General features: G+C 46.5%; 1 long non-coding RNA gene across 1 annotated transcript; it reads left to right on the forward strand.

Moving 5' to 3' along the window:
- The first annotated feature begins 267 nt into the window (after positions 1–267).
- Positions 268–9789, forward strand: LOC125105487 (uncharacterized). Its single transcript, XR_007128915.1, has 4 exons — positions 268–585; positions 5425–5621; positions 5751–5845; positions 9003–9789. It is a non-coding gene; the product is annotated as an uncharacterized LOC125105487 (long non-coding RNA).
- Positions 9790–10990: the final 1201 nt, after the last annotated feature.

Here is a 10990-nt window from a genome sequence, read left to right on the forward strand (position 1 = left end):
CTCACTCCCCTCAGGTGCCCTGGGCCTTCAGATCTTCCTTCATATTCTTTCTTTCTTTTTTTTTTTTTTAAGATTTTATTTATTTGTCAGAGAGAGAGGAGAGCGAGCGAGCACAGGCAGACAGAATGGCAGGCAGAGGCAGAGGGAGAAGCAGGCTCCCCGCCAAGCAAGGAGCCTGATGTGGGACTCGATCCCAGGACGCTGGGATCATGACCTGAGCTGAAGGCAGCTGCTTAACCAACTGAGCCACCCAGGCGTCCCCTTCCTTCATATTCTGGTAGGTTCCTATACCTGCTTCTCTGTTCTGTTCTGTCTCCAGTAACCTTTTCCAGCCCTGGCTGCAGGGCCTCGAGGGCCTGCCCCTCTCTGAGCTCCTCTTTGGGGCGTCTGTGTCCCTCCTTGGACTGTGAATTCTGTCCTGCCCTGGGCCTTGGCTTCAACTGTTGCCTTTAACTGCCACCAGAATGTTCTGTCCTTAAAGTTCTCAGGGGTTGGTGCTGGGGCTTAGCAGCCAGGGGGAGGATAAGACTTGGAGCCCAACATCCAGGCTTTTACCTTCTGAGTTGGCTCAGCCTTCAGTATGCAGTAACCACACAGCAATGCATGGTGATTGGATTTTCTAACCAAATTCTTACCAACTTTTCAAGGCAGTCATGGCTGCCTGCTGGACCCCTCTGGCCCAGGTTCACAACCTCACGGGACCCTCCCTGCTGTAGCTGAGAAGAACCCTCTTGTGGGTACATTGGCAGACCCAGCTGAGGGAAATTGGGGGCCAAAGCCCTTCTTCCCATCTCATTTGGCCCGGCCCCCAGGGCAGCTCTAACCTCAGGCTGCAGGTGCCCTAGAGCGGCTCCCCCCCCTCCAAGCCTGTAACCACCTCAGCTTCTCTACCCCACCAAGAGGGGCCCAGCCTTAAGAGGGAGGGCAGACCATGTTCATGGTTCAAAGAGACACTGCCAAGGTGGCACTTGGAGTGGCTTCCCCTTCATCACCAATGTATTTATCTTTGAGAAAAATGAACTTGTATCCCCTATCCCCTCAAATCACTCAGGCTCAGCCAACTCTCTTCTGGGCTTCTGTCTCAACTGGGAAAGTTGGGGCTTCCTGTCTTTATTTGATTATGTCTTCAATCAGACCCTGATGGTTTGTACCTGGAAGCTATAGGCCCGTCCAGTGGTCCCAGGTCTTACTCTGGCCACTCTTCGTGCTTCTGGGATGGGGCATCATTTGTTCCTCTCTTTCATTCATTCATTCATCCATTCATTCATTTAGTATCTGTTGAACATCTATATACCAGGCAATAGCTAGGTGCTGGGGCTACCAAAAGTGCCAGGCATACAGAAACGGATGTTCGCCCTTAGGGAGCATCCAATCTAATGGGTCACCTGTGTGAAGGGGGCACCTGGCTGCAGGGAGGTACGTGACCTCATGGTGCAAGCTGAGGCTGGGGACAAAAGCCAGAATGCCATGAGAACTTGCAGACTGGGTTTAGAATTTGAGTTTTTGTCCTAGAAGCCTTGGGGAGCCATGCAAAGATTTTAAGCAGAGGAGAGACCTGGTCACATCACGTTTGGGGTTTTTTGCAAAAGACACTAGCAGTTGTGTGGAACACCCGTTAGAAGAAGGGGAGTGGGGATCGGGTGGGGAGCCCCTTGGGCAATGCTGGTGGCCAGGGTTGAGGGGGCTTGGGGAGGAGTGGTGGAAAGCATAACCTGAGTGGAGGGGGATGGCAGACCATGGGGGTCGACTGGGGGGTTGGGGAACCCGAATGCAGACACCAGAGGAGGGACACGACTTAAGACAGGTTTGGGGCTATTGAGTTGAGGTGCCTTTAAAGGGAGGGGATATTTGGGTAGGGAGCTCCTGGGAGAGAGGTGGCCTGTAGATAGCCATTGGTGAATTATCTGCTCTATGCGTCTATTCCATAGGAAGGGCAGAGCTCGCTGGGGAGAAAGATTTCAAAAGTGAGGGCACCTTCGGGGCAGAGAGGAGAATCTCTCAAAGGAGGCTGAAGAGGAACAACCAGAGAAGGAGGAGGGACGCCGGGGAGTCGTGGGGTCACTAAGGCCTTGAGAGAGGATCTCTGTTTTCTCTCCACAACCATTTGCCTTCATGACAAATACATCTCCTTCCTCCTGAATGTGGCATGTAGGGAGCAGAGTGGGAAACCAGTGCTAATGCTGTCTGGGAGGGGTATGCAAGCATTCAAAGTACGGGCAGGAGGGCCAAGGAAGGCTCTGGCAAACTCCGTTCGATTTGGTGGCAGGGACAGGTACATCTGAGAATCGAGGACAGGCATGGAGAAGCTTGTGGAAATTCGAGGCTGGGTGGGAGCATGGGTCCATGGTCTGTGAGTTCAGGGACATTAAAAGGAGATCAGGGGACAGGAGATGAAGAATCTCTTTGGAGATTGGGGGAGATGGTCTGAGGGGAGAGCAAGGCCAGCTTCCATGGCTTGTTGGGTCTTGAGATAGAAGTGCTTTTCCTGGCATGGGCATGTTTTTTAGAGAAGCAAGGAGCAGGAGGAGTTTGTCACTGTTAAAGGTAAGAGAACAGTTGGAGGGGAGGACAGGATACCATAAGGAAAACCAGTGAGGCTCTGGAGGTCCCTGAAGGGAACAGGTCAGTGATACAGGACTGTTATTCCAAATGTATGTGGCCTCTGAGAACATCTCTGAAGCCCGTCCAGACTTTTTAGAGCTGCTCAGAGCATACAGAGCATGCAAATGGCCCAGAGAAAAGGGGCAGTGGAGAGATAGGCTGAGAGAAGCCAGGAGGGTCAATGTGGGCCACAAGTTAAGACAACCTCAGCAGGTAGAGGCAATGCATCAGATCTCCTCCTCCACTCTCTGGGCCTGCATGCCACAGCCAGTGCTGCCAGGCTCCTTCACCCCCGCCAAGGCACTGCGTCTCGGCACCATTTTGTGCCTGGCTTTCCCAGGTAGCCTCTAAGTCGAATCCCTCATGGTAAAGCCCTATGGCATCGAGGCAGGGCAGTCCTGCCAAGGTGCCGGCTTGAGGCCATGGCCAGAGAGAAGGTGGGGGGTTGGAGGGACAGGGCAGAAAGAGCAATTTTGGATCCCCTTTGGGGTGTGGCTTCCTCATGCCTACCAAGGCAAGGCATCTGTTGAGACAAAGAAGTAGGTTTTCAGGGGGAAGCAGGAAACTCAGTGTGGATACCAGTGGGGGCCACCATTACCCCGAAGGGATAATTTTGGAGTGGTTCTCCCAAGGATGGGGGGTGACAGCAGTGCACCTCCAGGCTTCGATTTCCCCACTTGTAAAATGGAGATAAGAGAATAGCCTCTACTTCAGAGAGTTGTTGAGGGTTCTGTGAGTTAATTTTTGTATAGAATATTTGGAAAAGCCAGTCACATCACAAATGCTGGTAAATACTATCACGATTTCGTGAGGCATTGTCCATTTACATGAAATTCTTGGACTTTGGGGTCACAAACAACATCTATTGATGTGACTCGATGCTGCTCAACAAAGAGGCATTCCAGTTTAATGATTAAATAGCAATGATGGTAAGGTTCAAATTTAGGATTACATATTAGGATCAGTTTGAAGAAATTTTCCATGAATGCTTTTTAGAGTGGAAAGGTGGAGAGTTAGGTGTCAGAAGACTACAAATATTTGTTCTAGGATCTTCCACAGGCTAGACTTCACTGGCCATCGTGATAGAAATGGTACTTACATTGGCAGAGCTGATGACTCTGTTGCGGAGACAGACACAAGTTAAAAAAATAATTACAAATTACGATTAATGCTATGAAGGGGAAAAACCCCAATGGGAATAAGAGGTTGGAGGTACCTAACTTTAGATCATGAAAATCTCTGATAAGTTGACGTGAAGCCAATGATTGACCCCTCAGAAGTGGTGAGGGAGGTGTTTAGGAGGTGAGGAGAGCATTCTGGTTTGGAAGGTGATTTTCTTTCCCAATTAGGTAATCTCAGGCAATTCTGTGTGCACCGATTTCTACACCTGTAAAATGAGGATAAGACTACCTATCCAACTGACCACAACAGAGCCTGTGTGAGGATAAAATGAAATGTTAAAGAATTCTGCTAACCACAGACAGAGGCACAAAGAATCCATGAGGAAAGAACTCACTGATCATTTCCTTTCACTTTTTCTACTCATTAAATTTGGTTCCTGTGTATGACAGGACTATAGTACACAGAGGTCTCTTTGGGAGGCACAGTGGCTAAAGGTCATATTGAGAAGACATGACCATGGTGTTATGATTAGCAGTGCAAGGAGAGAGGGGTGTGGAAGGGAGACAAAGGTGATTTTCTGGATAGGAGATGGCTGAGCTGAGCCATAGGAGATGAGCAGGGAGAGTTGAGGTTTTTGTAAAGCTGAAAATCTGGAGAAAATTTTAGTGGGGGAAGTTAGTACGTATTTCAGTGTTCAGTAGACACAAACCCTTCTGGGACCTGTCCTTGGGGAAAGTCATAGTTAATGTTACTTAATCTTCACCAAGCAGCCATTTAATTCTAGAAACAGAGAGGCAGATGTGCTTTTCCCTGGATGCTCAGAAACGTGACTTCCGTCCAGTAGATCATCAACAAATGTTTGATGTATTGAAGGGTACTCCAAAATGGGAAATACTCAAGGAGAGCACTGCAAGGCTGCCCTGCAGTTTCTGGGCTATAAGGGAGTCCCATGAGATCAGGGTCAGAACTCTCTGTGGGTTGCAAAAACATCTTATTTCACATGCACAGTGAAGCAGGACAAGGGCTACAAATCAATGAATCCAGGAAGTGTTCTGCTCTGGGGAGAAGCATCTTCCCAGGTCGGACAGTGGGGCATCAGCCATTGCCATGTTTCCCCCTTCAGTCTGAAACCCACAGACTATGCCACGCTGCTCATTAGGTTACAATGTCATTGTGGACATGGGTGACCAGCCAGCCAGTATGTCTATAGCTTCTGAATGGCATTTTCTGACTGTTGCTGTATTGGTGAAAAAGATTAAGGAGAAAGTTTAAGGAGAAAGAGGCATCTGTTGAAGTTGCCTATAGCAAGACATAGCAAGGTCACATTCTGATAAAGACATTTTCTCAACCACACTGTTCATCTCAAAAGAACAGAAGTGCTGAAGCAAACATTCTAGTTCTAGGTGGCCTTCAGGTGAAGGGGTGAGATAGGAACCCTCTGGAAGGGAAGGAGGCAGGGAGAGAGAGGGTCTCTTTCATCCTGGAGGGGAAGGTCAGAGGGAAAAGAGACTGATTTTTGTGATGCCATGCGTTTCAGGTTTTCCATGGCCTTTTTGAGGCTATTGCCTGCCAAGTTTAGACCCCATGTTCAAGGTCACTTCCAAAGGAGTCCATGGAAAACACCTTCTCAAGCTAAAAGAGACTTTGACTCTTGAAACTGTAAACTATAAATGCGTAATTTTTATGAATGGTCTTGTATAGGTAAAGAGGAGCGATGAAGGAAGACATTTGGAATAGAAAAGTGTAGAAGGAGCCAAGAGAAACTAAGGGCTTTGAACAAGAAGCGGCAGGGGAGTTGGGTCAAGACAGGTCAAGAGTTTTGTGGAGATTTCTAACATCTCAAAGAAGGAAGCCAAACTTATTCAGTGTTAGCAGAAATAACTCTGTTTCCTGCAGAGGTGAGGAGAAGCTGGGAGGCCAGCTCAGAGCTGCTTGGGCTTGTAGGGGAGCACATGCTGGGATGAGGGGCCCAGAGGCAAAGGGTTGACCATTTCTTGTCTTCCACATGTCTCTTTTTCTGCTAACAGCCACCTGTCAGCAGTTCACGGGCGGGCTCCAGACTCAGCAGGAATGGAGGGAACTCACTGCAGCTAGTGGAAGGAAGACCTCACATGGCCAAGTGGTCAGTTCTCCCCTAATGGATCCCAGTATTTGACACAATTCCAATCAAAATTGCAATGGGAATTTTTTAACCTTGACATGGCATTTCTAATGTTTATTTGGAAGAATTTATTTTGGAGGAACAAGTAAAACTTACACACACACACAATAGGTAGCAAGTAGAAGCTTGTATTGTTAGATTTTGAAACATATTTTAAATCTGAAATCTTTTGAACAGTATGATGCTGGTGGCCAAATAGGTCAATGGCAAGGAATAGAAAGCCCAGATATGGGTTTATTTTTGCCTTCTCTGCTTTTAGAGGAGTGGCATTTCCATTTAGAACAGAAAGTGATGGAGATGCATCACTGTTTGGAGCAAAGCAAAGTAAGTTTCCTATTCATTGCCATCATTGTGCAAAGACTGGGACAAGGGTGTCATCAGCCAAGAGTGCCAATTTTCTTTGGCCTCAAGTTCCCCATTGTTTCATGTCAGGTCACATTGTCTCCAGTTGCTTGGCCATCTTCCTTTCGGTACTGAACGTTCTTTATAGCTGAAACCCGAGATCTGTCAAAATTCTGTGAATTTGCTGGTGCTCCCAGTTTTTTTAAAGGTGTGAAGACAAAGGTGAAGGAGGGCAGTGTGAAGCCTCTGACATCCAGCAGTGCTGGGGGAGCAGATGCAGGGTCTCCAAAATCACTCACGGCTACTTCAAAGGCTTTTCCTGTTTTCTGAAATTCATCCAATCTCTCTCTACCCCACTACCACCATGGCCACCCTCTAGATTATCCTTCAGCATCTTGAGTCGGTGATGTTACTGAATAAAGGTGGCATTCCAACTCAGTGAGCAAAGTGTAAACCATGCAACAGTCGACTCAGAAATCACCAAATTATTATTACTTTTCAATGAGTAATTACTGAGCACCTGCTTGGGGGCAGGCCAGGCATGGTTCTGGGGGCTGAAAACCAGCATGTGAACAAAATGTCTTTGCCACCCCAGGGAGCAGTGAGTTTCTAGGGAAAGAGAGACACAATGAACTTAAGAACCAACCAACCTATAACTTGACAGAGGGCTGGTGAAATGAAGAAAAATAAATTTGGCCAGGGAGACAGAAACTGCTGGATGTGGGTGGTGGTCAAGGAAGGCTTCTTGGATAGGGTGGCATTTGGGAAGAGGCCTGAAGACTCATGCAGATCCGTGCCATGGAGGTATCTGGGGAAGAATGTTCCAAGAAGTGGGTGTAGCAAGTGCAAAGGATTGGCTACCCGAAGGCAGATCAGTGTTTACACTTCTTCCTCTATGCAGTAGTTAATGTCAGTGATCATGCAACAACCAGAAATGATTCCCTCTTTAGTTTTAGAACAATTTAAACAACATACATTTCGCTTTCAAGATAATAATTCAATTTCAGTAAAATATTGTACAATGACCTTAACTGTGTATGTTTGTCCTTTTAAAATCTCCCCAAACTACCCCTTACAGAATCACACTATGTTCGCTGTGTAAATCTGAAACACAGGTAACTCCCAAGGGGTCAGATGGAATGACAGAATGAAGTCAAATTCTGATTTTTTGACTCTAGAATCATTGTGCTATGACTGGGTCTTTTGAACCTACTGCTTAAACTCAAACTCAGGGGTATGCAGTGCTGGGGACTGGAGACACAACCTGTACCCAGAGCAAACTCAAATGATTCCAAACCCTTATCAACCACACTGCAAAATGCCTGTCAATGAATCTATTTACATAGACCTAATATTTGTCTTTATGTGTACATGAGTGCTCAGGGCTGTGCCTGTGTGTGTGAGTGCCCTCTTCCCTGCTCCCCAATTCCCCAGAATATGCTCCCCCAAAACTTGCAGCATTTGCCAATCTATAGAGTGGGCAGATGTTCCTCAGTGACATCTGTGGCTGAAGTTGGGTTATGTCAGGTGGCTCCCAGCGGCAGGTGCTTTGGACCTGTGTTTCCAGTGCTCTGATTCGAAGAATGAAAAATTAGTCTTCATTGAGCTCAGGTCCATGAGGTTTTTGTGTTTCTGACTCTTCCCCATCGAATTTCCCCATCCTCCAGCTGCTTCCCTTGTCCTGGCTCACCTGAGCTCCTGTTTGGGATCTTTAGGGCTCTACTGGAGCAGCCAGATGCACAGAGGTTGGGAGTGAGAGTACCATGACGAACACCTTAAGGGCATCCATTGTGCGGTAGAGAGACGGCTGTCCACTGTTCCGTTTGGATGGATCCCAGCTCTGACTGGGTAGCCCCACAAGGCAAAACAGCATTATTTCATATGGTTGTAAGATGCCCAGGTTCGCTCATTTTCAGTTAAGTTGGCAGAAATTTTTAAATGCCACTCAGTTTACCAAAAGACTGCCCCTCTGGCTTTTACCTGCTTGGGAATTTAGTAGGAGAACAGCAGCGTGTCCCTTTGCCATTTTAAAACAGAAGTTCTGGGTGCCTAATTAAATCGTTTTCTTGAACCATGATTGCTGTGAGTGCCTCTGCTGGGGAGAAGCTGGAAGGGGTGAGGTTAAGAGGGGCTTTATGTCTTGTCTTGGTTTTGCAGGTGACAGAGAAGATGGTACCTGAGAGCATTACCCCTCAGCTTGCTCACGGGGCGATAGGGATTCCTTTAATGGAGGACCTCTCCTTGGGACATGACTAATCTGGGTACCCTTAAGGGATGCGGTGATTGCTGTATTTCTATAACGTACAGTTGTTGTTGGCTTTACGATGAAGACTTTGTATATAGGGTCTGCTTGCTTAGAAGTTGAATGTTGGTGATCTGGGATAAGCCAACTGGGCTGATACAACTTGCCTCAACCTCTAGGCGGATCCTTGAGTTACCAGATCACTGGGTCTCTGACCACAGGGTCCGAAGGAAATCCAGGCTATTTAAAAAATATTTTTTTTTCTTTAGAAAAAACATGTTTACCCATGTACACTCTGAAAAAGGAGATTTGGGTCTCCAGTGGAGGCCACTCTGTTGCCTCAGAGGGCCTGCAGCGTGAAGTCAGCCTTAACTGAAGAGCTTTTCTTCCGCCCGGCCGCCCCTCAGCTTCTCTGTTAGCCGAGGAAGAGCAGTCTTGTTTAGCGTTCTTTATTTTTTTTTCCACTCACAGCCTCTTGTCCATTGGGTGACGGGAAAAACACTAACTTGGGTTTTGTGTTATTTACATTTTAAGATCCTAATTCAACTCCATCTGGTGCTGTTTATGGAAGGGAAGAGGCCTCCGATAAGCACAGCTGGGGAGGAGATTTTCCAGCGCTGCTGTCCTGTTGTTTTGCTCACTTTCTCCCAGCACAGAAGACCGTCTGCAAACGATCAAAGAAGTGAAAGAAATCTGAAGACAAAATATATCTTCGGAATTTCACCAAGTCTTTGGATTTGAATGGAGAAGGATGAACAACGTGGTGTGGAACTTGGGACCTCAGAAGGTTCTGGAGGGTCTACAACTCACTGCTTGTCCTTTAAATGCCCCCGTCCTTCCCTTTCAGCTTCATGTCCATGCTCATTCATGGCCCAACTGAAGAAACAAAAGGAAAATTAAAGTGTCTATGATCAGGAGTTTGGGTCTTTAGATGGGGGAGGGACCCGAGAAGACATTCCACTGACATCCTGTTTTTCACAGACTGATCTGAGGTCTGTTGACCCCCACGACACACCTGTATCTTCCAAGTGATCAACCCTGGTCTACAGATAATGAGCGGAAATGCATGTTGTTGCAAAGGACATCGGTTTCCTTTCTAGACGGACAGGGACATGTGGGGTTAGGATCAGAACTCTCTGGGTCTTTAGTATCCTATTTTTTTTTTTTCCTTTTTTAAATGTGGACTGGGTAAATATTAAAAATCACAGTTTTTATTTACTCTGTGAGTGAATTCTCCTACCTGGGCCTGGAGGTCGAGTCTGTGCCATAGCCACGTTTTCTGTTCATTTCGGGGTCCCTGGAACTGTGTTCTGTCACAGGTGAGGTCATAAGACTGTAGAAGGCCGGGCAGCCATTCAGAGAACTGTGACACTTGCTGGGAGGCGCACATGAGTGTCCTCTGGGTAAGAGGATACTTCTCTGGTGATGTGGAAGGAGAGAACCATTGGAAAGTCATTTAATGAGGAAGCTGAGGGTCCCCTTCCAGTCAGGAGAGGCTTAAAAAATGCTTGGCAGCTCTTTCATGAGGCGTTCAGGAATTCCAGGGGGCAGGGCCACCTGACCGTCTTACAGACCTGAGGGTAAGGGGGAAGTAGTGGGTGAAAATGGGAGCTGGTGGCGGGGGCATAGGAAGGACGTAATAGCGTGAAGTTGGGGTGTATGGAAGGACAGCAGGTGCTGTGGTCAGGAGGCTTCTGAGGGGGATGTTTGAGATCAATAAGAAAGAGCCTAGGGCTTCTCGGGGCAGGTGTAGTTAACAATTTTCAGTCATACGAGCCTCCGTGTGAGGATCAAACCCATCATTCTCAAAGTGCCTGTGTAACCTGGTCCCCCTTCACCTCACTTCCTCACCTGGCCTAGCACCCTTGTCCAGGGCAACTGTTCTCATTTCTGGTTGAGGCATGAAGGCAATAGGTACTTCATTGGAGCAGAAGCTTTTTGTGTGTGTGTGTTTTGAAGCTAAAATAGTATCAGTCCAAACCAGATTGTTGTAAATTTAGGAGATCAGTTATAATCTGCATGACATTTAAGAAATAACTAAATATCTAAAATAAACGGAGATATATATATTCAAAAATATATAGAAAATAAAGAAGAGAATCAAAACAATTCACAACAAAATCAAGGAAAATCCATGAAGAATATGGTACTGGAGTAGACAAATATAAAGTATGCAGAAATCAACGAGAAAAAGGCAGAAGTCCTTATCAGTGATTCCATGTAGTAGGTTAAACTCTCCAAAATGCAGTAACTGATGGAGGGAAAAACTAAGATCCAACCTTATCTTGTCTACATAAAACTTGCTTCAGATGTAACATTGAAAAAGGATGAAGAGGACAGTATAAAAAAGATGCTCTATGTAAGTCATAACCAAAGAGAGGCATGGAGTCTATATTTAAAAAAAAAAACAACTAGACTTATGTGCACACAGTGAATCATGGAACACAACATCAAAAACTAATCATTTACTGTATGGTGACTAACATAAAAAATAAAAAATAAAAAAAATAGATTTTAAGTCA

The sequence above is a fragment of the Lutra lutra genome, chromosome 7, assembly GCF_902655055.1.
Source record: "Lutra lutra chromosome 7, mLutLut1.2, whole genome shotgun sequence".
Taxonomy (NCBI): domain Eukaryota; kingdom Metazoa; phylum Chordata; class Mammalia; order Carnivora; family Mustelidae; genus Lutra; species Lutra lutra.